At 49.8% G+C, this 26,933-nt stretch overlaps 1 protein-coding gene and 1 pseudogene across 2 annotated transcripts in view; one reads left to right on the top strand and one right to left on the bottom strand.

Annotated features, from left to right (window-relative positions):
• Positions 1-2,177, bottom strand: part of LOC128408879 (zinc finger protein 420-like) — a 31,927-nt pseudogene extending 29,750 nt beyond the window's left edge.
• The window catches only part of LOC128409548 (zinc finger protein OZF-like), a 317,248-nt gene that overhangs the window by 221,038 nt on the left and 69,277 nt on the right, over positions 1-26,933 (top strand). The window lies entirely within an intron of this gene.

Raw genomic sequence — 26,933 nt, 5'->3', positions numbered from 1 at the left:
TGCTGCAGGTAAAGCTGCCTGCAACCTTTGGCAAGATGGCAAACATTGCGCAGGAACCACAGGCGACTGCAGCTGTTCCCTCACCCTCCATCTTGAGAAGGTGTCGTTGGGGGTGACTACAGCGGTCCTCCATCATAAAAAGCGTGAAGACAGGACAAATAAATCCCCCCAAATAAACCTATATCTCCCCCAACAAACGTTTGAGACTAGCTCCCCTAAATCTAAAAGATGGATCAAACTGTGCGCGCCGCTAGGCGCGCGCCGCTGCCCTACAAGCTCTGACAAGCTCCTCCCACAGCTAATCCCCTACCTCAACAGAAGCCCTGCCCCCTCTGACCTTTGCACAGAGAAAGCAGCTAATCAGCCACAAGAAACTCACACAAGAAAACCCTTTTTGTTCCTTCTTCAGCCGCTGCCCTACAAGCTCTGACAAGCTCCTCCCACAGCTAATCCCCTACCTCAACAGAAGCCCTGCCCCCTCTGACCTTTGCACAGAGAAAGCAGCTAATCAGCCACAAGAAACTCACACAAGAAAACCCTTTTTGTTCCTTCTTCAGCCGCTGCCCTACAAGCTCTGACAAGCTCCTCCCACAGCTAATCCCCTACCTCAACAGAAGCCCTGCCCCCTCTGACCTTTGCACAGAGAAAGCAGCTAATCAGCCACAAGAAACTCACACAAGAAAACCCTTTTTGTTCCTTCTTCAGCCGCTGCCCTACAAGCTCTGACAAGCTCCTCCCACAGCTAATCCCCTACCTCAACAGAAGCCCTGCCCCCTCTGACCTTTGCACAGAGAAAGCAGCTAATCAGCCACAAGAAACTCACACAAGAAAACCCTTTTTGTTCCTTCTTCAGCCGCTGCCCTACAAGCTCTGACAAGCTCCTCCCACAGCTAATCCCCTACCTCAACAGAAGCCCTGCCCCCTCTGACCTTTGCACAGAGAAAGCAGCTAATCAGCCACAAGAAACTCACACAAGAAAACCCTTTTTGTTCCTTCTTCAGCCGCTGCCCTACAAGCTCTGACAAGCTCCTCCCACAGCTAATCCCCTACCTCAACAGAAGCCCTGCCCCCTCTGACCTTTGCACAGAGAAAGCAGCTAATCAGCCACAAGAAACTCACACAAGAAAACCCTTTTTGTTCCTTCTTCAGCCGCTGCCCTACAAGCTCTGACAAGCTCCTCCCACAGCTAATCCCCTACCTCAACAGAAGCCCTGCCCCCTCTGACCTTTGCACAGAGAAAGCAGCTAATCAGCCACAAGAAACTCACACAAGAAAACCCTTTTTGTTCCTTCTTCAGCCGCTGCCCTACAAGCTCTGACAAGCTCCTCCCACAGCTAATCCCCTACCTCAACAGAAGCCCTGCCCCCTCTGACCTTTGCACAGAGAAAGCAGCTAATCAGCCACAAGAAACTCACACAAGAAAACCCTTTTTGTTCCTTCTTCAGCCGCTGCCCTACAAGCTCCTCTCCGGCTTCATCCCTCCACGTCCCCATCTCCACTCTCCTGGGACTCACCAGATCTCTCGGAGGTCCCTGGGAGGGAGTGCTCAGAGGTTGTGGGGAGGGATGCAGGAGACAACCCGACCAGGTCATCCGTCCATCTTCCTCCTTCCATCCTCGCTAGGTTTACAGGATCCGTCTCTTTCATCCTTCCTGAGGAGTCAAGGAGCCAAAAGAAGCTGCAGGGTCCTGGGAGAGAGGAAGAAGGAAAGGGAGCCTCAGAGGCCCTGCAGGGATTTTCTGGCTGGAGGGGAAGCCTCCCAATATCTTGGGGGGCCCATCCACAGCAAAATCCCTGCTTTATCTCATTTCTGACCCTAACCCTAACTCCTGCCCTAGATATTCTCCTGACCCTAACAGAAGCCCCATTTCTAAACCTCTCCAGTGGATGCAGTTTCCCCTGTTTGCTCCTCGCCCCACTTCGTAAGGCTGGCAGGGTCTGTCCAGTCGTGACCTCAAGGTAGAACCCCTGAACTCAGTGGGGACACAACTTGGTGCCCAACCCAGTCACCTTCCTGTCCCTGAGCCTGAAAACTGCAACCCCAGAGCATGGGCAGGAAATAGACGAGTAGCCATTACCTGTAGGTTCCCCCATGCTAGGTGCTTTCTATGGAGAGCCCTGCTGACGCTCTTGGAGCTCCCTCATCGCAAGCCAGGCAGATGTTGTGGCCAGATTTGGCCATGGGGACCAAATCTGTATGTGGAAGCAGAGGAGGAGCTGGCGATGCCACATTTTTGAAACGCAGCCCTCCCCCTTCGATATGCCCTGTGCTTAAACACCATATTCGCATGTGTCCAGTCTCAAAATGTGGCCCCCACAGTGGCATGGAAGCCGTCAAAGTATAGATCCTGCACATGTCCTAAATCTTTGTGTTCTTAAGAACACCAGGCATGTAGACCCTTTATGAACTCCAGAGGGGAGCTTTACTCTCTTCTTGTGACAAGATTCCCAAAGGCTTAGGGTAGCTTGAGAGAACTAGCCTCTTTTAAGATTGCACCAATTTCCATTTCTTGTTTATCAAAACAAGTCCAGTTGTGCAGATGCAGACGGGCTTTTCTTCTCCCTGTGCTCCCCCCATGTGCAAATGTTCCCGTCTGGCTGCTGCCTCTGTTCACAAAAGTGTTGTTGCTGTTTAGTCGTTTAGTCGTGTCCGACTTTTCGTGACCCCATGGACCAGAGCACGCCAGGCAAAAGTGACTTATCTCCAAACCTGAAGGGGGTTTCTTTGCCTGCCCAGTTTTCTTTCACCCCAAGCCCCCTCCCCCCAAAAGGAAGCAGCGCCTGGATCCCAAAGGAAGAGCAGAGCTGCAGACCTCCTGCGAACTGGACCCCTCCCTGGGTTGGCAGAGAGAACGAGGGAGGACCCTCTGCTCCCTGACTTGGGGGTCTCCCCCCACTGTGCATGATCTGAACAGGGACCCCCCTGCCCCCCCTTTTCCCCATTGCACCGTCAGCTGGAAGAGAGAGGAGACTCGCCCGAGTCCAGGAGGGGCATCAAGGAAGCTTTTGCAAAGGAGAGAGAAGAAAGCAGCCTCCTCCTCTCGGCTCAATTTATCTAGGACTCCATGACACCTCCCCTGTCCTCCATAATCCCTCAAGCGAGGTGTCACGTATTCTCAGGAAGACCGTAATCCTGTCAAATCACTCTGCCAAGCCTTTCCTCCGGGCAATGCCAGGTGGCAGACTATGCATACTTGGACCATTGTCCTCTCACCACCGGCACTCAGGATGTGCTTATCTGTGCATATCTCCAGCTCTGCATATTCCCCCCTCCCTATGTTAATCCCCTGTAACCCAACCTCTTCTTAATGTATTCATGATGTAACTGGGATGTATTTTGCACTGTATTCTGGGACATGGAGGGAAGTTTCAAAAGTTCATGTCACCCCTTTCTCGCTGTTCAATCTCGCCTTGAACCTGTTGCGCAATAAACTTGGATCTCCTGCATCTTGCTCCTGTCTCCGGCTGAGCTCATTTTCCTCCGCAGGGACCCGCGGACCTGGGTGGCAGAGCAGCCTCGCACCCAGATTTTACCGTAACAATGGCTTGGCCTCCGCAGGGCAGCCTCTCTCCTCGCCATGTTGGCCCCACGGAGGAGGCCTCCCCATTGGGAGACGCCAGGCAAGCGGCCTTGGGGGATCCGCCGGGGTCTGCGAAGGGGGCCAGGAGGGAAAGGCCCTCTCTGTCTCAGAGGCCCAAGGAGGAGAATACCTCCTGGGACCCCCTTCTCCCCATTGCACTCTCGGGGGGCAGAGAGAGGAGACTCACCGGACTCCAGGAGGGGCACCAAGGAAGCTTTTGCAAAGGAGAGAGAAGAAAGCAGCCTCCTCTCTTCTTGCAGGAAGGGATGTGGGAGGGGGGAATTTAGCCATGGAGGACCTTGCCCCCTCCCCCTCCCCTTCCTGTCTTCTCTAGGAATGCAGCTCTGCTCCTTTTAACCCTTGACACCCCCTCCCTCTCCCTGCAGTTTTCCTGCTTATGTGCCTGGGCTCAAGCAGTTCTCCTCCCTCCCCCCTCCTCCATCTGTGCCAAGGACTCTGCCCCAAGGAGCCCACATCTGATCCAGACTAACCACAAGGGAGACGGGGGTTCCCCATTACTATTCTGCCACGTATTCTGCTACATATTGTTAAACGTTAGAAATTCACAAGAAGGCACATCGTTGTTTCAATCTACTCAGTTCCAATGGCATTTAGGACCCGGGGAAGTGAGGCCTATGGGGAGGGGCGAGTGAGCCCACCATAATCCCTGAGATGTTTCCCCCGCCAGCCCCTTCCTCTCCTTGCAAGGGAAGAAGCTGCACCTGCTGAGTTTCTGCCTTCCCCCAGCGTTGCAAGGGCAGGAATTGCTACCAAGGGGACGATCTCTCCACCTCTGCATCCTGCTTCCTCGACCCCCCTCGGAGGGGACCCAGGTGTCCGGCCCAGAGCTCTCCTCCTCCCGTGCTCTGCGAGGGACCCAGGTGTCCTGCCTCAACCTACCCAGCAGGAGCAGCAGCAGCGGGAGTCCCTTGGTGCGGAGGGTCGAATTTGAGAGAGCCTGGTCTAGAAATTAGGCCATGTAAATTTTACACGAAATGCCTGTCATGCTGTAAGCACAAAATCAAGGTAGTACGAAAAGGCAAAAGCACCCTGAGAGACTTCTAGGGCTAGTATAAACAATAGCGGTGAAAGAGGGCGTGTCCCCTTCTGTATCTTACATTTTTCTTAAAAAATATTCTTCACAATCATGCTTGCCATGTGTTCCATATAAAGGGACCCCTGACCATTAGGTCCAGTCGTGGCCGACTCTGGGGTTGCGGCGCTCATCTCGCTTTACTGGCCGAGGGAGCGGCATACAGCTTCCAGGTCATGTGGCCAGCAGGACTAGGCTGCTTCTGACGAACCAGAGCAGCGCACGGAAACGCCGTTTACCTTCCCGCTGGAGTGGTACCTATTTATCTACTTGCACTTTGACGTGCTTTCGAACTGCTAGGTTGGCAGGAGCAGGGACCGAGGAACGGGAGCTCAATCCATCACGGGGATTCGAACCGCGGACCTTCTGATCGGCAAGTCCTAGGGTCTGTGGTTTAACCCACAGCGCCACCCACGTCCCATATAGGGTTCCATATAGATTGTCTCAATTCCCTTTATAAAAGTCTCTCCAGACTCCATTGTTTTCGAATACCTTGTTCATAAATGACCAATATATACTGTCAAAAACTTTTCCTGCACTGATTGTTTCTCCTTCATTCCCTGTCCCGCGGCTGTGGCCTGGCCTGCGAGGTTGCTGCGTTTTCTGCCAGTCCCAGATTATTTGTATTCACTAGGATTCCTCACTTGGCTTTGGGTTGTTCTGAATGTTCCTGGTCCGGCATCCTGTTCTCACGGGGCACCCAAAGAGACGCCTCTTCTGGCCAGCAGGATCCGAGCACCAGAGCTTTCCCTGCCTGTGGTTCCAGCAAGCGGGAACAGAAGCAGGCCTGGCTGCAACTGGGGAGACAGAGCAGAGCCCTCCAGGCCAGGAGCCCCCCAGAGCCCCCTCCTCCTCCTTCCATGGGCCTCATCCTCTCTTGAAACCCGTCTGGGGTGCTGGCCATGCCAGGCTCCTGCGGGAGGGAGTTCCACAGTTTTACCCACACGCTGTGAAAGTGGCAAGTTTCATGTAAATAAAGCATGCTGCAATGGAGACAAGACTGGTGTCCCTCCTTTGGGAAGGGATGGGCGGCCTGGGGGCTCCCAAGGCTGTGGGCTTCTTTTCCAGTAGCAGCAGCTGCAGAGAAACTCCCGGATGGGGAACAGCCTTGAAGGCTCCCTCTGGGATCCGAGAGAGGAAGGTTTCCCGACCTGCCCCCCCCAGCCCCCCCCTCCTCCCCCCCAGCCCCCTCCCTCCTTCCCCCCCCCCGAGCCCCCTCCCTCCTCCCCCCCCCCGAGCCCCCTCCCTCCTCCCTCCCCGAGCCCTCCCTCCTTCCCCCCCCCGAGCCCCCTCCCTCCTCCCCCCCAGCCCCTCCCTCCTCCCTCCCCGAGCCCCCTCCCTCCTCCCCCCCAGCCCCCTCCCTCCCCGAGCCCCCTCCCTCCTCCCCCCCCCCGAGCCCCCTCCCTCCTCCCTCCCCGAGCCCCCTCCCCCTCCCCCCCCCCCGAGCCCTCTCCCTCCTCCTTCCCCGAGCCCCCTCCCTCCTTCCCCCCCCCGAGCCCCCTCCCTCCTCCCCCCCAGCCCCCTCCCTCCTCCCTCCCCGAGCCCCCTCCCTCCTCCCCCCCCAGCCCCCTCCCTCCCCGAGCCCCTCCCTCCTTCCCCCCCCCCAGCCCCCTCCCTCCTCCCTCCCCGAGCCCCCTCCCTCCTCCCTCCCCGAGCCCCCTCCCTCCTGCCCCCCCCGAGCCCCCTCCCTCCCCCCCGAGCCCCCTCCCTCCTTCCCCCCCCGAGCCCCCTCCCTCCTCCCCCCCGAGCCCCCTCCCTCCTCCCCCCCCGAGCCCCCTCCCTCCTCCCCCCCAAGCCCCCTCCCTCCTCCCCCCCAAGCCCCCTCCCTCCTCCCCCCGAGCCCCTCCCCCTCCCCCCGAGCCCCCTCCCTCCTCCCCCCCCCCGAGCCCCCTCCCTCCTTCCCCCCCCCCGCATTGCCTCATGGAGGGCAGCCTGGCAAGCCGGGGGCAGCCAGCTCAGCCTCTCTTTCCCCGGAGGGGCCCCAGGCCTGGCCCTGCAGCCCAGAGAGGCTTCCCGTGGGGCTCTGGCAGGGGCTCCCCCATTTCCAGGGGGCAGCAGGACCCTCTGCTCCCAGACTTGGGGGTCTCCCCCTGCAGGCCTGGGACCCCCTTCTCCCCCAGGCACCCCAAGGGGGGGAGAGAGAGGGGAGACTCACCGGACTCTTCCCAGGAGGGAAACCGAGGTAGCACTGGAGGAGACAAGAGGCCGGAAGGGGCGCGGAGGGAGGGGACTCTGCTCTGGAGGACCCGCCCCCTGCCGTCTACTTCCTGTCCTCTCTAGGACTCCAGCTCTGCTCCATTTAACCCTTCGCAAGCTGAGCGCAGCCAGCAGGCCGCTCTCCCTCCCTCCCAGAATCCGGATGGTCCAGGGCATGTGCAGAGTTCTCTGTGATTCTGGGCTCAGAGGCCATCAAGACAGCAGCCTCGTGCCCTGCCCCCAGATGTGCGGGCGGGGTATAAATAATGTATTATTATTATTATTATTATTATTATTATTATTATTATTATTATTCAGCTGCTCACTAGCCGACTGAAAGTCTGTTGCAATATTAGGAGGGTACCTGAGAGAGACACCAGCCCCTTTGGAGGAAATGACTCCATTGGTAAAGAAGGAGACTCTCGATCTGCGGGTCGTGGGTTCGAGCCCCACGTGAGGCCAAAGATTCCTGCATTGCAGGGGGTTGGGCTGGATGACCCTCGGGGTCCCTTCTGTGAATCTATTCAATGAAAAAGAATCAGCACACACCCCAGCTGGAGAACTCAGCCCAAACTTGCCAATTGAACTTCAAGAGGGATGTTAACGGAGAAACTTTAGGCAGTTAAAAACTTTTGTCCCTTGGACAAAAGCAAAGACACCAGCCAGGAGTATCAGGGCAAAACAGCAGCCAGCAGGCTTGGTCTTTATTAAAGAAGTGTCGCCACAGGACCTCCACCTGCCACCAGGTGAAACAAGATGGAAGCCCCGAACAAAGAAGAACCCAAACTTCCCCCTCCGAAGTGGAATATCTCTGTTGGGGCTTGGGCGTCGTACTTCCAACCCTTATACACAACTAACCAACATCTACAGGCTCCCAGCAGCCTCCCAGGTCTTTGCTGCAAAAATATTAACACAACTGGCATATGGCTCTCCAATCTGCAGCTTGCTCCCTTAGAATCATTCCAAACTAAGTTCTATTGTTGTCTGCTAGGGATCCCTTCTTGTGTGTCTAACATAGCTGTCCACCTGGAGGTCCGGCAAATCCCTGTTAGCGCTCGGATATGGATTCTGAAGATCCATTATTGGTTAAAACTTAACTTTTCCCCTGTTGGGTTGGCACCCTTAACCCTACTGGATTCCTACTGTTACGGTAAATTCCGGGTGCGAGATTGCTCCGCCACCCGGCTCGTTGGACTAAGTCCGCGGGTCCTAGCGGAAGAAAATGAGCTCAGCCGGAGACAGGAGCAAGATGCGGAGATCCAAAGTTTATTGCGCAACAGGTTCAAGGCGAGATTGAACCCCGAGAATGGGGTGACCTGAGTTTTTGAAACTTCCCTCCATGTCCCAGAATACAGTGCAAGAAACGTCATGAATACATTATGGGAAGGTTGGGTTTCACAGCTTACATCATGAATATATTACAGAAAGGTGGGGTTACACATATTAGTTTTTCAGGGAAGGGAGGGGGAAGTATGCAGAGTGAGAGATATGCATAGACAAACACTTCCTAAGTACCGGTGATGTTAGAACAATAGTCCAGATATGCATCGTCTGCCACCTGGCATTGCCCGGAGGATGGGCTTGGCAGAACGATCTGACCGGATTAGGGTCTTCCTGCGTACGTGACTCTTCGCTTGAGGGATTATGGAGGTAAGGAAGGTGTCATAGAGTCCAGAAGAAACTGAGTCAATTGACACCAGAACCAAGGAAATCGGTACTATGGTTGATTTTATATGAATTTTAGAAGTTTTCAGTTTATTCTACTCTCATATTGTTAATTGAAGTCGGAAGTGAAATGGATACATTGTTGCAGATTTTGACACTTTCAGGAGTTCAGGAGTTTCAGTTCCATTGTTCTCCCAGCAGGGAGCTGTCAGCAACTTGTCAAGAGGTTAAATGAGGCGTGCAGGGCTCGCTGAGCTAGCTCTGCACAGCGAATGCACGGTTCTGATTGGCAAAACGCGGCCATTATATTGTATTGAAGATACAATTTGACATGGTCTACCCATGTTAGAAATGGAGCGAGAGGAAAGCTTAAGGAAAGATGGTGGGCTTATTTCGCCCGTGTAGAAAGAGGGAAAAGTACTTTATTTATAGGACTAGGGGTATAGTGTGGTGCTTGTGCAACGGTGTGGGGGTTGAGGGGTTAGGGGAAAGTTGGGAGCCGTCGAGGTCATTGCCTTGGGCCCCTTGGTGGTGGGTGGAGGGATGGGGAAAGGTACCCCCCCCTTCCGTATCACTACCAACCCAAATGGAAAGCTACACTGCATGAAAAGCTAAGAGGCGTGGGGTTTTCCCCACAGGCCCTGTGAAATATACTCGGAGTTGAGAGTGGATTTCATGCTCTTTATTCAGCTCACAGTGGTGAGGAGGAATGGAAGTTCCCCCGAAATGTCTGCTTTATATACATTATTTACACAATGGGCCCCACGTGATTGGCTAATTCCGGGATTCACCTGTAGGCCAATTGGATTGCAGATTCACTTCCACCTGGAGCTGGATTGGGTGGCTCCTGTGGACCAATCAGACTGCTGCATTCTGGACCCTATTGTTCTAGGACCAATCAGATTGCTGCCTTTTGGATCCTATTCAACTCAGTACATAACACCCTGATAGCTGTAGGTTATGAGAAAGCTAGAGCAATAATCCGCCAACGAATTTGGGATGTAGAACTGCAATGCCACGTGAGCGAGATGAATAAACACCCAGCAATAAAATATAATGGGAGAGGATTTACACCAGCAAATTATTTGTCAAAATTACAAATGCCCAAATACACATAGTCATTTACCCTCGCTAGATTCAATGTGCTGCCATCTGGCTGATTGCAGGGCAGATTCGAGGGTAAACCATAATACGTGGAACGAGTCTGCCCCTGCGGCTGGATGGAGGTAGAAACTGTCTCTCATGTCTTGTTACGCTGCCATTTCTACGGGGATATAGCTCCGTTATTTGTTACCCCTGCTATGCAAAAATCTCCAAATGGGTCCAAACCTCAATGTCTAAAACTCCTGGTAGAGGACAAGGATCTAGAGATCACGCTCAGGGTGGCCAAATTCTGTGTGACTGCCGTAAAACTTAGGGAACAAGCTGTACTACCAAGGCTTTAAATGACAATTTTAGGTTATATTTTAGTGATCAAGTTTTAATATATATTTTTAACAGTATTGTCTCTGTTATACTCAATTGCAGTTCAATGTATTCCAGTTGTGTTTTATGATTTTCCTGATATTTTAAGTGAGCCGGAACTGGTCTGTGACCGTCATAATAAAATTCATTCATTCATTCAAGGACCCAAACATTTAACAGTTTCCAAAAGTTACTAGTAACACCCCTAAAGCTACATCACACTTACATCATAAGGACCTCACACGTTGGGAGGGTCTGGGTGCAGCAACCTGAGCACCAGGACTTGCCCCCCCTTCCCTTGACTGCCACCTCCCATCCATCAAGTATGCAAAAGAGATATTTACATGTCCCTCTTTCCCAGCCAAGTTCATCACACCCTTTTGCCTTCACCTGGGTATTGTTTCCGGAATGGCTACCTGTCTGGCACTCAGGTATCAGGATGCCAGAGATTATCACCAGGTGCAGGCAAACTAGGGCCCAGGGCCCAGATCCGGCCCAATCGCCTTCCCAATCTGGCCTGCAGACGGTCCAGGAACCAGCATATTTTTACATGAGTAAAATGTGTGCTTTTATTTAAAATGCATCTCCGGGTTATTTGTGGGGCGTAGGAATTCATTCATTATTATTATTTTTTCAAAATATAGTCCAGCCCACCACATGGTCTGAGGGACAGTGGACCTGCCCACAGCTGAAAAAGGTTGCTGACCCCTGGATTATTACTCAGTCTCCCCCTCCCCTTTGGTAGCCATTTCCTTCCCGAACAGAACAACCTTGGAATGGCGTAAATCCAACACTGGAGTGATTTTATATGAATTTCTGAAGTTTTCCCAGTGAACCAGTACGTAGATCCATTGATCAGTGAATTGTTGTTGTTGTTGTTGTTGTTGTTGTTGTTGTTGTTGAGTCGTTTAGTCATGTCCGCCTCTCCGTGACCCCCGGGACCAGAGCACGCCAGGCACTTCTGTCTTCCACTGCCTCCCGCAGTTTAGTCAAACTCATGCTGGTAGCTTCGAGAACACTGTCCCACCATCTCGTCCTCTGTCATCCCCTTCTCCTTGTGCCCTCCATCTTTCCCAACATCAGGGTCTTTTCCAGGGAGTCTTCTCTTCTCATGAGGTGGCCAAAGTCTTGGAGCCTCAGCTTCGGGATCTGTCCTTCCAGTGAGCACTCAGGGCTGATTTCCCTAAGAATGGATCGGTTTGATCTTCTTGCAGTCCATGGGACTCTCAAGAGTCTCCTCCAGCACCATAATTCAAAATGTGAAATGCTAGTTTCAAACAATTAGTGTTGTAACATTGCCAGAAGTTACAGAACATCAGGTTTGAACAATGAGAGTTGATAAATGCCAAGAACATGTGGAAGACGAGGTGTTGCCAAGAACCAGGATGTGAGATGCCAAAGGTATGCCAACAAACAGTTGAACGAAGAAGGCAGATAAATTGCAAAGCCCCCCAGTCTCACTTGTGTGCTGGACATATGACAATGCTGTCGTCAGCCACCCGTCCTCTTACTGGGTCTGGCCCATCCAGCGAAGAGTGGTGTGTGTGTGTGGTTGTGTGTGTGATTGAGTGCATGTTCCCTGTCTTGTCATATGTCATGTTTGATAACCAATAAAGCAACGTTACAGAGAAATTCCAACATTGGTTGTCTGAGGTTTAGTTGTGTCTTCCTTGGAGTGCGCTGAGTCTCATATATGCTTGTTAACAGAGAAATCCGAGGGCTCCCTTGGACAGAAACAAAGGCACCAACCAGGATAACTTGGAGCAAAACAGCAGCCTGTAGGCTTGGCCTTTATTGGATACTGTCGCGACAGGACTCCCACCCACCACAAGATGAAGCAAGATGGAAGTCCAGAACAAAAGAAGACCCCAACTTTTATTAGTTACTAATCCCCCCAAACTACACCCCTAAGACTACATCACAACTACATCACAAAAAAGGAGGGGTTGAGGGAGGAGTTGGTGGTAACCTGAGTGTCCCGTCACCTGGCTGGTTCCTCCTCTCCCCCTCCCCATGAGTCATTTTCAGAAGACAACGGGGAGTTGGCAGTTTCCTTAAAATATTTATTAAAGTTTCCACATATTACAGAAGTAAAAAAAAAAGAAAAAAGAAAAATATACAAAGTAAAAACAGTTAAAAACAGATTAGTCTTTCCATATCTTATCTTTCGTTTGCTTGTTTCCCTGACCTCCTCACACCTCCCTTTTTTGTATTCCAGTTCAATTAGTTAGTTCAGCAAATCCTTTCCCTCTTTGATTTTATCTTAATTTTTTATCTTAATATATTATAACTTTAAATTATCCCCTGTTAACAATGCATTTTTACATATTCCTTTAACATTACTGTTAAAAACCACTTAACTTCAATCCAGCATCATTCTAACATTCATTAATTTTGCAGTATTTCTGTAAATAGTTTTTAAATTTCTTCCAATCTTCTTCCACCGACTCTTCTCCCTGGTCTCGGATTCTGCCAGTCATTTCCGCCAGTTCCATGTAGTCCATCATCTTCATCTGCCATTCTTCCAGGGTGGGTAGATCTTGTGTCTTCCAATACTTTGCAATAAGTATTTTTGCTGCTGTTGTAGCATACATAAAGAAAGTTCTATCCTTCTTTGGCACCAATTGGCCCACGATGCCCAGGAGAAAGGCCTCTGGTTTCTTCAGGAAGGTATATTTGAATACCTTTTTCATTTCATTATAAATCATCTCCCAAAAAGCCTTAATCCTTGGGCACGTCCACCAAAGGTGAAAGAATGTGCCTTCAGTTTCTTTACATTTCCAACATTTATTATCGGGCAAATGAGAGATTTTTGCAAGCTTGACTGGTGTCCTGTACCACCTGTATATCATTTTCATAATATTCTCTCTTAAGGCATTACATGCCGTAAACTTCATTCCGGTGGTCCATAACTGTTCCCAGTCAGCCATCATAATGTTATGTCCAACATCTTGTGCCCACGGGGAGTTGGCAGTTTCCTGCCCCCAGAGGGAAGAGCTGATCATTGTCCTTTGTTCCAGTCTGTGCTGAATCCACTCCCATATGCAAGTTCATAGAATCATAGAATCATAGAGTTGGAAGAGACCACAAGGGCCATCGAGTCCAACCCCCTGCCAAGCAGGAAACACCATCAGAGCACTCCTGACATATGGTTGTCAAGCCTCTGCTTAGAGACCTCCAAAGAAGGAGACTCCACCACACTCCTTGGCAGCAAATTCCACTGTCGAACAGCTCTTACTGTCAGGAAGTTCTTCCTAATGTTTAGGTGGAATCTTCTTTCTTGTAGTTTGGATCCATTGCTCCGTGTCCGCTTCTCTGGAGCAGCAGAAAACAACCTTTCTCCCTCCTCTATGTGACATCCTTTTATATATTTGAACATGGCTATCATATCACCCCTTAACCTCCTCTTCTCCAGGCTAAACATGCCCAGCTCCCTTAGCCGTTCCTCATAAGGCATCGTTTCCAGGCCTTTGACCATTTTGGTTGCCCTCCTCTGGACACGTTCCAGTTTCTCAGTGTCCTTCTTGAACTGTGGTGCCCAGAACTGGACACAGTACTCCAGGTGAGGTCTGACCAGAGCAGAATACTGTACAGTGGCACTATTACTTCCCTTGATCTAGATGCTATACTCCTATTGATGCAGCCCAGAATTGCATTGGCTTTTTTAGCTGCCGCGTCACACTGTTGGCTCATGTCAAGTTTGTGGTCAACCAAGACTCCTAGATCCTTTTCACATGTACTGCTCTCAAGCCAGGTGTCACCCATCTTGTATTTGTGCCTCTCATTTTTTTTTGCCCAAGTGCAATACTTTACATTTCTCCCTGTTAAAGTTCATCTTGTTTGTTTTGGCCCAGTTCTCTAATCTGTCAAGGTCGTTTTGAAGTGTGATCCTGTCCTCTGGGGTGTTAGCCACCCCTCCCAGTTTGGTGTCATCTGCAAATTTGATCAGGATGCCCTTGAGTCCATCATCCAAGTCGTTGATAAAGATGTTGAATAAGACCGGGCCCAAGACAGAACCCTGTGGCACCCCACTAGTCACTCTTCTCCAGGATGAAGAGGAACCATTGATGAGCACCCTTTGGGTTCGGTCAGTCAGCCAGTTACAAATCCACTGAGTGGCAGCATAGTCAAGACCGCATTTTACCAGCTTCTTTACAAGAATATCATGGTGCACCTTGTCAAATGCCTTGCTGAAATCAAGGTAGGCTACATCCACTGCGTTCCCTTCATCTACCAGGCTTGTAATTCTGTCAAAAAACGAGATCAGGTTAGTCTGACATGACTTATTTTTCAGAAATCCATGCTGACTATTGGTGATCACAGCATTCCTTTCTAGGTGCTCACAGACTGTTTGCTTAATGATCGGCTCCAGAATCTTCCCTGGTATTGATGTCAGACTGACTGGGCGGTAATTATTTGGGTCCTCTCTTTTCCCCTTTTTGAAAATAGGGACAACATTTGCCCTCCTCCAGTCTGCCGGGACTTTGCCTGTTCTCCAGGAATTCTCAAAGATGACTGCCAGTGGTTCTGAGATCACATCTGCCAGTTCTTTTAATACTCTTGGATGCAGTTCATCTGGCCCTGGAGACTTGAATACATCTAAACTAGCCAAGTATTCTTGTACTATCTCCTTAGTTATTCTGGGCTGTGTTTCCTCTGCTGAATCATTTGCTCCAAATTCTTCAGGTCGGGCATTGTTTTCTTTATCGGAGAAGACTGAGGCAAAGAAGGCATTGAGGAGTTCAGCCCTTTCTGTGTCCCCTGTTTACATTTCACCATCTTCTCCTCTGAGTGACTCCACTGTTTCTTTGTTCTTCCTTTTGCTACGAACATACCCATAAAAGCCTTTTTTGTTGCTTTTAACCTCTCTAGCAAGCCTGAGTTCATTCTGTGCTTTAGCTTTTCTGACTTTGTGTCTACACGTGCTGGCTATTTGTTTGAATTCCTCTTTGGTGGTTTCCCCCCTTTTCCATTTTTTGTACACATCCTTTTTTAATCTTAACTCAGTTAAAAGTTCTTTAGATAGCCACCCTGGCTTCTTTAGGCACCTTCCATGTTTCCGTCTCATTGGTATTGCCTGAAGTTGTGCTTTTACTATCTCCCTCTTAACAAACTCCCAGCCATCATGAACTCCCTTTCCTTTTAGTATTACTGTCCATGGGATTTCACCCAGCACTTCCCTAAGTTTTATGAAGTCGGCTTTCTTAAAGTCGAGAAATTGAGTCCTAGTATGCTTGGCTGCTCCTTTCCGCTGTATAGTAAACTTCAGAAGAGCATGATCACTCGTGCCTAATGATCCTTCCACTTCTACCCCGCTAACCAGGTCATCAACATTGGTTAGGACCAGATCTAAAATGGCTGTTCCTCTTGTTGCTTCTCCCACTTTCTGGACAATGAAGTTGTCTGCAAGGCCAGTGAAGGCAAGTTCTTTGTGATCTTGATGGTCTTCTGTCTAGGACCATCAGGGTTGGCATAGCAACTGGGCAGGGCTCCTGTGGATGTGCTGGGATGCTCAAGGGATTATGGCTGGCCTTATCAAACCTTCCCCATTTCGTAGTCCTTCCTTCATGTAGTAACATAAAAGTGGAACAGTGCAAATCCAATGTATGGTTGATTTTCTATGAATTTATAACAGAAGTGTAGCGTATGTAATGTGTGTGAGTGTGTGTGTCAAGTTTGTACAAACTGAATGATGGGGGGGGGGGGTTCCTGTGACATGCTGAACACCAAATAGGCAGTTCAGTGTTGAGCCCGCCTCTTAGGCATTCAGAAACACTCCTGCAGACTCATTGTAAGATACTAAAGCAAGAATACACATCTGTATCATTATTCTGTATTACTACTAATACTACTACTCCTCTGGTAAAATGAAAACACATTGCATCGGGATGCATTCCATTGAAATCTTTTTTTATAATTTTTAAAATTAATTTTCAATATAACAAATATCACATCAAATAAAGTAAACATTAAAACAAAAATAAAATAGAAATTAAAAACCTTTCAATAGTGTTTACACATTCAATAAAACATTCAAATGTGGGATTTCTCAAATCCCTTGACTTTCCTCTGCCCCCTTCTCCTGCTTCCATTGTTTCATCGTTAATTCATGCATGTCTGTGTAATATTATTCATCTTACTGTTTCCAATTCTATCTTTTATAATCATATTGCAAATGTTTCTTAAAATCCTGCCAATGTGTTAACTTGTATACATTGCTTTGATATATATATGCAGTAAAAACTTCCCATTGATTAAAAAAACACACAAAATGTCCAGAGAAAGTATCTGTACCAAGAATTTGAGCAGATGATTATGTTTAAAACATATACGGTGCTGTGGTGTAAAGATCCCTTCGGCGCCCCTCCCCCCTTTCCCAGAGTTGTCGACCTTTTTTGGGGAGCTGACACCGCGCTTTACACATTATCTCTAACAAGCCCTTAGGACAAAATAAAATGAAAATCTAATTAGGTCCTCAATTCCAAAGAAAGACTCATTCAAGACTCGTAATTCATCCTCATGATTCAAATCACCACATATCAAAAAGTTCAAGCAATCACCAGGCTGGGATAGCAGGTTTTTGAATGTCTGGTGTAGATTTTTTTCCCATTTCGTTGTTCTGTATGGGACAATGACAATTAAGATGATCGTATTGATTATCATATCGTATCGTTGTTCTTTAAATAAATTAATAAAGACACAGAAAATGAGGTTCCCAGCCAATTGGTGTTTAAGCACAAAGCTGACATTTTCAAATATTGTGGGGGGTGGGGGGGTGTAAAGCAGTGACATCCTGAACCTAAAAAGGACCCAAAACTTGGGTCACAAAGGCTGCAGCCCTGACTGCACTTACCTGAGAGTAAGCCCTGCTGAATCTAAGAGGGCCTTACTTCTGAGTAGACAGTAGGACTGCGGCAAGAAACACAGTTGGGGATTAGGGCTTTCTGTTTTAAGTCTCAGCCAGAGGAAAATATAATATTGGAGGTTAGGGAGAAAGGAATATGAATAGATTGGGGGGAGGGGGCTGACGAGAGACCAAAAACCACAGAAAGCAAGACAAGGCACACTTTCTGGGGAGCAAGGCCCACACACAGCTGCTTGGGGCGAGGACCGCAGAGGGACCATAGTTGGGTTGTGCGTGTGTGTGTTTTTCAGAAAAACGTAGAATTGGAAGGGACCCTGCGGGTCATCTAGCCCAACCCCCTGCAACGCTTTTTAGCTTGCAATGATCTCAAAAACCTTCAGTGCCTTTATTTTTTAGTCTGATAGGCGATTAACAGGCTTGTTTCACAAATAAGGGAGAAGGAGGGTTGCTGGCTTGGTTTGGTTTGCCTTTGTTCTAGTTTTTAGCATGTGCTTAGTACGGAGTTTCAGGCTGTGAGCCGCCCTGATATCTATGGGTGGAGGGCAGTAGTAGTAGTAGTAATAATAATAATAATAATAATAATAATAATAATAATAATAATAGTGATGATATTTTTCGCAGGGCTTGGAGTGATGGCCAGCTACTGGAATGAATGGGGTCGGTGCTAAATGGTCTGGCTTGCTTTACAACCCCTGGGGACCTTGTTGGTGTGGGGGGGGCGGAGAAGGAGCCCCCCCAGAAGAAGAAGAAGAAGAAGAAGAGCGATGGGAGGAGGCTTCCCTTCCCCAGGATAGAGTTGCCCGTAACATCAAACACAGGGCACGATTCCAGGGAGAGAGAGAAACCAGGGCAGCAGCAGCTGCTATTCACGGGTAGGGGCAGATGTAGCTGAACAGGATGGGGAAGGGGACCCTGCCAGCAAGGAAGAAAGGGGGCGAGTGGGGGGCTCTCTTCTCCTTCTCCTTCTCCTTCTCCTCCCTCCCTCCCTCCCTCCCTCCTCGCCATCACCCGCCTTCCTCTTCCCACAGGGCTGAAAGGGGAAAGAGAGAGCTGCACGCCAGCCAGCCAGCCAGCCATCTAGTTGGCAGGGCGCAGCTTCCATCCTAAGCCTCTGCGGCGACCGGTCTCCTCCTGAGTAGGCTTGGGAGGGAAGCTGCGCCCCGGCCAGCTATATGGTTGACGGGGCGCAGCTGGCAGGTGCAGGGAGGGAAAGAGGAGCCCGCCGGCCTGGGGCGCCCCTGAGAAGCCAGCGCCCTGGCACAAGGGAGTCTGCTTGGGAGTCTGCCCCCTGGGGGCCCAGAAGACCGGCTGCGGGGGCGATTCCTGACTGGCGGAGGTTGGGGGGGGGGGTCGTCCGTCCTGCGTGATTTAGCTGGGATTCCTCCCTTGAAGGGGGTTGGGCTAGATGACCGCCGGGGTGCCCTCCCAACTAGGATTCTGTGAATTGGCACTGATCAAGTCGGGCATGGGGTGGAGGTGCAGGATATGGGGGGTGGGGCGAAGGTGCAGCTCTGGGACCTGCAATGGGTGGCCAAGGCAGGGTGGGGGTCTGACGTCGCCCCCCCCTCTCCCTCGCTGACACCCCCCCTTCTGCTTTCGCGATGAACAGAGGGATCTGCTTTGCCTAAAGATGCCAGAATAATACATTAGCGGAGATCCTGGCATTGCAGGCAGCTGGGACCCTCGAGTCTCTTCCCACGCTTATGGTTACCCTAGGATCTTTGTGCTGAGAAAATGGGGAGACTGGCTCAAGGGCAGAAAGGCGGGCGGGGCTTGCAAGCTGAGACTCTCTGCACACAGAGACAGATTTATCTTGTTTTGTTTACTTGCGTTAGCAGAGAATCCGAAGGTCTGCCAGGGACACTGAACTCGCCAGCCCGTAACACAGGTTTGCATTCTGTTTGCATTTGCTGGCATGCATGCAAATGCGGACACTCTTTCAGAGCAGATAAACAAACACACTCTGCAGGCTCCCGGCAGGGCTCAGTCTCAGCTGGGGAGAATCAAGAGGGTTTTCTGGGCCCATGTGGTGGATCAGGCCCTCTGCCCTGCCTGTAATCTGGTGACAAGACCAGCATTGCAGGTGTTGTAAATAAAAATATGCCCTTTTCCCTTATGGGGTATCCAAGAGCCCATGTAGAGTCCTTACATAGGTTCCCTATTGGTAGGAGAGGCCAACCAGAGAATATTGAGAAGCAAAGCAGCTAGTAAGCTTGATCTTTATTGATCTGTTGCAACAGGGTGCTCCCCTTACCTGCAGGAGAGAGGAGGGACCCACAAGAATGCTGTGCAAGGGCTTATAAAGACTTTTGAAATTCCCATTCTGTAGATCAAGACCACCCCCAGAAACATTATACATACATCACAGAAGGGGTGTAACCTAAGACCACCCCTCAGATACATCACAGAAAAGGTGGTCTTAAAACAGAAATCTCAATATTGTTTTTCTCTTATCCTTGTTTATTTCCTGTCTGGCAGGTTACTTAATTGGATTGCCTGGGGAGCCTGGCCATTCCTTTGTAGTGATAAATACTTACCGTATTTTTCGCTCTATAGGACGCACCAGACCATAAGACGCACCTAGTTTTTGGAGGAGGAAAACAAGAAAAAAAAATATTCTGAATCTTAGAAGCCAGAACAACGAAAGCAGTGATCCCTCTTGCTGTTCTGGCTTCTGGGATAGCTGCGCAGCCTGCATTCGCTCCATATGACGCACACACATTTCCCCTTACTTTTTAGGAGGGAAAAAGTGAGTCTTATAGAGCAAAAAATATGGTAGTTCCTGGGCCAGGTCACAGGCTCAAACCCTATTCAAACACCCTTAAGACAGGATTTGTGAAGGAAAAGACAAGGGGGAGGCTTTTCCACTTTGACCTTGCAGAGAAAACATTTGCTCAGTTCAGGAATCAAAATGGTTCCAGGCTGGCCTTCCTGTGCTGATCCATGTATGTGCGGTTATGAACATTACCATATATCTAAGACCATAAAATTCCTATCACACAGGCCATTGGACTAGATGAGATTCAGAAGGAAGCAGGAACCCCAAACAGAACCACTGAGTCTCTGCCCCCACCTGCCACTCCCCGCTCCCTGAAATGGGCATTCAGAAGCATCCAGAATAAGCGGATGGTCAGCTGGGAGTTCTGCATCGCAGGGGGTGGACTAGATGACCTTTGGAGGTATCTCCAAAGTCTACATTTCTATTATTCTTTGCCCCAGCATCTTAGAATTCTGGAGCTGGAATAATATTTATTTATTTATTTATTTATTTATTTATTTATACCCCACCCATCTGGCTGAGTTTCCCCAGCCACTCTGGGCAGCTCCCAATCGAGTATTAAAAACAATACAGCACTAAATATTAAAAACTTCCCTAAACAGGGCTGCCTTCAGATGTCTTTGAAATAAAAGATAGCTGCTTATTTCCTTCAAATCTGAAGGGAGGGTTTTCCACAGAGCGGGTGCCACCACCGAGAAGGCCCTCTGCCTGGTTCCCTGTAACTTGGTTTCTCGCAGTGGGGGAACCGCCAGAAGGCCCTCGGAGCTGGACATCAGTGTCCGGGCAGAATGATGGGGGTGGAGACGCTCCTTCAGGAATACTGGGCTGAGGCCGTTTAGGGCTTTCAAGGTCAGCACCAACACTTTGAATTGGCTCGGAAATGTACTGGGAGCCAGTGTAAGTCTTTCAAGACCGGTGTTATATGGTCTCGGCGGCCGCTCCCAGTCACCAGTCTAGCTGCCGCATTCTGGATTAATTGCAGTTTCCGAGTCACCTTCAAAGGTAGCCCCACATAGAGTACATTGCAGTAGTCCAAGCAGGAGATAACTAGAGCATGCACCACTCTGGCAAGACAGTCTGCAGGCAGGGAGGGTCTCAGCCTGCATACCAGATGGAGCTGGTCAACAGCTGCCCTGGACACAGAATTGACCTGCGCCTCCATGGACAGCTGTGAGTCCAGAATGACTCCCAGGCTACACACCTGGTCCTTCAGGGGCACAGTTACCCCATTCAGGACCAGGGAGTCCTCCATACTAGCCCGCCCCCTGTACCCCAAAAACAGTACTTCTGTCTAGTCAGGATTCGACCTCAATCTGTTAGCCGCCATCCATCCTCCAACCAGGCACTCACACAGGACCTTCACCGCCTTCACTGGTTCTGATTTAAAAGAGAGGTAGAGCTGGGTATCATCCGCATATTGAGGAACACCCAGCCCAAACCGAAGGGTCATCTTCCTCCAAGGAAGGAGAGAGAGATTGTCAACGGCTCATCTGTGAAACCATGAGGGTCAAGTGGAGGCAAATACTTGCGGAAACCTTCACTAAAGCTTGCTAAGCCCCCATTCAGTCAACGGGAACACACAGAAATGCATTCACCGTCTGCTGGGAGGAGCACATTGCAGTGTGTGAAGGAGGAACAATTGCCAAGCACAAGAGGGGGAAATAATTCCTCTGCCCACTTCTCCAGGAATTCCCTCCTCTCTCAGAAATGGGCTGCTTTGCATTTTTCAGAGGGAGAGAAATAGACACTCTGGACTCCTGTCCAGCTTGTCATCCACCAAGACCCCTAGATCCTTTTCACATGTACTGTTAGTAAGTCAGGTGCCTCCATCTTATACTTGTGCATCTGGTTCTTCCTGCCAACACGCAGAACCTGACATTTGTCCCTATTGAAATACATTCCGTTAGCTTGGGCCCAATTCTCCATTCTGTTAAGGTCACCTTGAATCCCAAATCCGTCTTCTGTGGCATTAGCTACCCTTCCCAATGTGGTGTCATCTGCAAATGGGATGAGCATCCCCTCAGTTCCTCCTTCCAAGTCGTTTATGAGGACGTTGAACAACAACAGGCCCAGGACAGCACCCTAAGACACCCACTGGCCACATTTTTCCTGGAGGACAAGGCAACCTTGATGAGCATGCTTTGAGTGTAGTCCTCCAAAGGGTATGCATATATAGAATCACGTCATCATAAAATGGTTCAGCTGGAAGGGACCCCTCGAGGGCCACTAGTCGAACCCCCTGCAGCTGATAAACCCCTGACAGGTGGCACTCAACCTCCTTTCAATGGTCAAATTGAGAAGTCAAAAAGGGGGCGGAGCTGGACAAGCAACCCCACCACCACCACCGCCCCATGGCAGAACAGCCAGCCCCCTCCTCATTCTTTCCTCCAACCCCAGCATCTTCCAGGGGTCTTTCTCAAGCTCCCAGCCCTTCTCCCACCCCAGCAGCTCCAGGTGCATCAGCTTTCTCCCTCCTCCCAGGCAGCTGCACCTGGACAGGTGAAAGCTCTTGTGAAGCAGGAGGGCAAGGGGTTAAATAGGCCGCAAGGTTACCATATTTTTTTCAAAGAATCCGGGGACACTTTTGTTTTTTTAACAGAGAAAAAAAGTTATTAAAAAGAAGAAGTAATCTCTTCTGTGGTCTCCTCTGTTGTGCGGCCTTCCTCTGGGCCTCAGTAGAAAAAAGACAGTCACGGAATTGAGAAATTACACAAAACAAATGAAATACCGTGAAAATCCCTGAAACGAGAAGTAATCGACTAGAAATATTATCTTATAGAATTTAAATAATAAAAAACAAAAAGTTTAAGGAAAAAATTAGAAAAACCTCGGTTGGGGCTCCCCTCTTTTTTCTCCTTCCTCTTTCTCTCTCCTTCTCCTCCTCCTCCTCCGGGGTTTTCATGGCCCCAGAGCCAAGCAGTCGGCCAGCTGGCTACTCGATCTCGCTCCCGGCTCGATTTGGGTCACAGGGGGTTGTAAGTGGTTCCCCCAGTTGACGCGGCGGGTGCCCCCAGTTCCCCCTCGGCAGCAGCAGCAGTCTCAGCAGCCCGGAGCCAGCCTGGTAGCGCGGTTGGCTCTGGCTGGCTTCTGGAGCTGCTCGCTGCCGTGGCGCCTGCCATTTGGCCTCGCCGGAAGTCCTCGTGTGATGTGTCTTGTGCCGTTGAACCAATCATGCAACATTCATTCCCTACTAATAAATCCACAACACTTAAAATATAAATCCAGGGACATTAAATGAAATCTGGGGATATTCCGGGGACAGATTTTGTCCAGGGACAGATTGTCACAGTCCGGTTCATGGGTGATTGAAGTTCCAGCTGGGGACGTCGGGACCGGGGGCAAGATGGCAGGGTGGGAGCAGGAATGGGAGTTCAGAAGCCAGGGTCCAAGGATCAAGAAGCAAGGAGTCACAAAGTCAAGGGTCTGAGGATCAAGAAACAAGGAGTCAAGAAGCCGAGGTCCGAGGATCAGGAAGCGAGAAGCCAAATGTAGCAAGGCAGGAATCGTGTTGCTGTGGCAAAGAGCGGAAGGGAAATGCTGACCTTATATCCCTCCCCGGCTCTAGCCATCAGGTGCTGTGAGTTACCAATCGGCCTCACCTGTGCGGCTGCGCCTTGCCTCTTCAGAACAAACTTAGGAAGGCCCCAGTCCTTCAGAGTCCTATTGGTCACAGGGCCTGGCTCTTGCATGCACACCTGACACAGATTTGTCAATCCGGGGACTGTCCCCGGGAAACGGGGACACCTGGTAACCATGAAATAGGGGAGCCCAAGGACCCTGAAGACAGCCCAACTCAAAAGACGCCAAGGAGGCACATCTAGTTCTGCCCAACCTGGCGCCCATTATGGGAAACCCACGAGCGGGATTCAGGCTTAAGAGCATCTGTCCCCTAACGCAGTTTCTAGCAACTGGGATTGAGAAGCATCGGTCCCTCAGACCGAGCCAAGGATAGACTTCTCCTCCTCCATATCCTCTTTTAAAGCCGTCCAAGATGGCCGACGTCGTTTCCTCTGGTGGCAGGGAGTTCCGCAGATTAACTAGGAAGGACTGGATCTTGCAGCCTCCTTGGGTGCCTGCGTTCAGAGAGAGGGAGGAGGAGCACTCCCCTCTGTGCTTTGAACTTTTGTCATGCTGGCTTTTTTTAAAAAATAAAAAAAAGGAAAGTCCCTGGCTGGGGCGCAGAGTCTGCAGAGTGCAGCAATACAATTTGCTGCCCTGCTTGCCTCTGAAGCAGAGAGAGGAAGAGTTCCACAGAGCAACCTCGTGAAACTTTAATATATATATATAAATTTTATTAGTATTTTCCACACAGCAACAAAAAATATCGAAAAATAACAAGACACAAAACACAAGAACCAACATTCGAAAAACAAATCCATATCTTACAAGTTAATAACATAAACACTAAAAAGAAAAACAAACGTTGACTTCCACCAATCCCACAGCACCTCCTTTACCTCTCATTGTGTCTTCCTGTTTTCCATATCATCTCTATCCTAACATCTAGATATTTTGCAGAAATAAATCCTGCGTCCAGTCAGGCTTCCTTGCGTGGCTCTGCTTGGGAGCTGACCTGGCAGGAGAGCAGAGTAGCAGCGGTCCTGCGTCCGTGTGAGATGAGGGATAAATCAAGTCCAGAGACAGTTCGGTTCTTATCTCTAGAAGCGTTTATTTACAAAGCAGTAAATCCGTCAGAAACTTCCGACATCTCTCCGTGCTTTTTCCAAAAGCACACACGCAGCCTCTGAGCTTTAGCTGCGTCTCAGTCAGAATCGAAAGCAAGTCTGAATGCAGACACACACTGTGACGCACTTCTCTGCGTCAAGCTCCTCCCAGATACAGGACACCACGGAGTTTTAACCCTGTCAGTTCCAAACTCCCTCTTTCTTATCCTTTCACTTCACAAGGTTATTCCAGACTCAGCCAGACTTCTGTCCTCGAACCTTGGCTTTTAAAGTATTCATTTAGGCACTCGTTAAACTGAAAACAGTTGTGGCAGGAACCTTGCAAAAGGCCAGGGAGCCACATCCACCAGGTGCAGGAAGCTGCAGCAGCCACAGAAGTGGCCTCAGTCGCCATGGAGACGGGAGGAAGATGCACCTAGCAGCGCAGGGAGGGAGGGAGAAATCAGCTGCCTCATGGAAGGAAGCTCCCCATGTGGAGAAGAGGAGGCTGAGAGGAGATGGGACAGACATCATCCAATATCTGAAGGGCTGTCACATGGAGGATGGAGCCAGCTCGTTTCCTCCTGCTCCGAGGGCGGGGCGGGTCAGAATTCGAACCCGTGGCTTCCAGTGACATGAGAGGAGGAGATTCCGACTGTTGTAAACCAAATCTGCCCTTATTCCCTCATGGGGGACGCAAGAGCCCTTGTAGAGTCCTTTGTAGGTTCTCCATCAGTAGGAGAAAATAACATAGAATATTGAGAAGCAAAGCAGCTAGTGAGCCTGATCTTTATTGATCTGTTGCAACAGGGTGCTCCCCTCACTCGAAGGAAAGGAGGAGGACCCCAAGCAAAGGCGTGCCCACCCTTATATAGACATTTTAAATTCCCTGTCCTGGAGCTCAAGACCACCCCTCCATACATCATACATACATCACAGAAAAGGCGGTCCACAACAGAAATCTGAGTGTGTTGTTTATCTCCTGTCTGCCAGGTTACCTGCTTGCATTACCTGGGCTTGGGCCACTCTTTTGTTATTATAACTAATTAATTCCTGAATCCAGGTCACAGTTCACAGGCTCACCCTATTCATACCTTAAATGTGCCCTTAAGGCAGGATTTGTGGCCTCAGAGACAATGGGGAGGTTTTTCCAGTTCTTCCCTCCTTGCAGAGAAACGTTTGGCCAGTTTGGGAGAGTTAAAATGGTTTCAGGACAGTCTTCCTGTGCTGCTTCAGACATGCGGTTTATATATTTATGTACGTTTGCTTGGTACATTTATGAAATATATATATATATATATATATATATATATATATATATATATATATACACACACATACACACACACACACACACACACACACACACACAGTGGTACCTCGGGTTAAGTACTTAATTCGTTCCGGAGGTCCGTTCTTAACCTGAAACTGTTCTTAACCTGAAGCAGCACTTTAGCTAATGGGGCCTCCTGCTGCTGCCGCCGCACTGCCAGAGCACGATTTCTGTTCTCGTCCTGAAGCAAAGTTCTTAACCCGAGGTACTATTTCTAGGTTAGCGGAGTCTGTAACCTGAAGCAAATGTAACCTGAAGCGTATGTAACCCGAGGTACCACTGTATATATATGACCTTAAACTTTTTATTACATGACTCAACATCAGCCATGGAAAGGAAAGTGTTGGGCTCTCCTCCCTTGGAGAGGTTGGGCGGCCACCTGCCATGGATGCCCGAGTGGCGATTCCAGCCTTGTGGGGGGCTGGACTGGATTACCCTTGGGGATCCCTTCCAGCTCTAGGGTCCTGTTACAGAAAAATCTAGGTGTGAGGCTGCTCAGGCACCCAGCTCGGCGGAGGAAAGGAAGGAGTCCAGCCACCAACCGGAGCAAAGAGCTGTAGACCAAAGTTTATTGCGCAACAGGTTCAAAGAGGAATTTTGAACCCCGAGGATGGGGTGACAAAGACTTTTAAAACTTTCCCACCATATCCCAGGATACAGTTCTTACGGCACCATTGCTACATCACTGACATGTCACAAAAGGGGAGGGGTAGGCAGGGGTTACAGTAGTTCAACCTTGGCAAACAGGTCCAGACAAATCCTTGGTACAAGATTAGCATAAGGGCAAGACCCAAGTATAAGATTAGCATAGACAAACACTTCTGAAGTCACACCACCCAAAGTACAATAGAACTACCTTTGCGTGTCTGGACCCCTTGGCAAGTCTGGTGATGGGATTAGGCTTTCCGTGGCCAACAATCAGCTCAGCAATTGTCACCTCTGGGCACTTCCTGGGGTGGGAGGTGTGCATACAAGTCCCCACGCTTGGGGAGGTGGCAGGGAAAAGAGTTGTTTTTCCAAGGGCAAAATAGTGTTGAAGTGGAGGAGACTGGCAAAGGAGTTGATTTTATATGATTTTTAAAGCTAGGCAACTTCCCTGAACTTCCATCTACCGCACAATTGCACTCATTTCACACGCTAGCAAAGTTATGCTTAAAATTCTACAAGGCAGGCTTAAGCAGTATGTGGACCGAGAACTCCCAGAATGCCTGGAAACATACTGGGAGCCAATGTAGATCTTTCAAGACCGGTGTCTCGGCGGCCGCTCCCAGTCACCAGTCAGGCTGCCGCATT

The sequence above is a fragment of the Podarcis raffonei genome, chromosome 2 (genome assembly GCF_027172205.1).
Source record: "Podarcis raffonei isolate rPodRaf1 chromosome 2, rPodRaf1.pri, whole genome shotgun sequence".
Classification (NCBI taxonomy): Eukaryota; Metazoa; Chordata; class Lepidosauria; order Squamata; family Lacertidae; genus Podarcis; species Podarcis raffonei.
The sequence above is the reverse complement of the archived record's forward strand: the minus strand, read 5'-3'. Positions and strand labels throughout refer to the sequence as shown.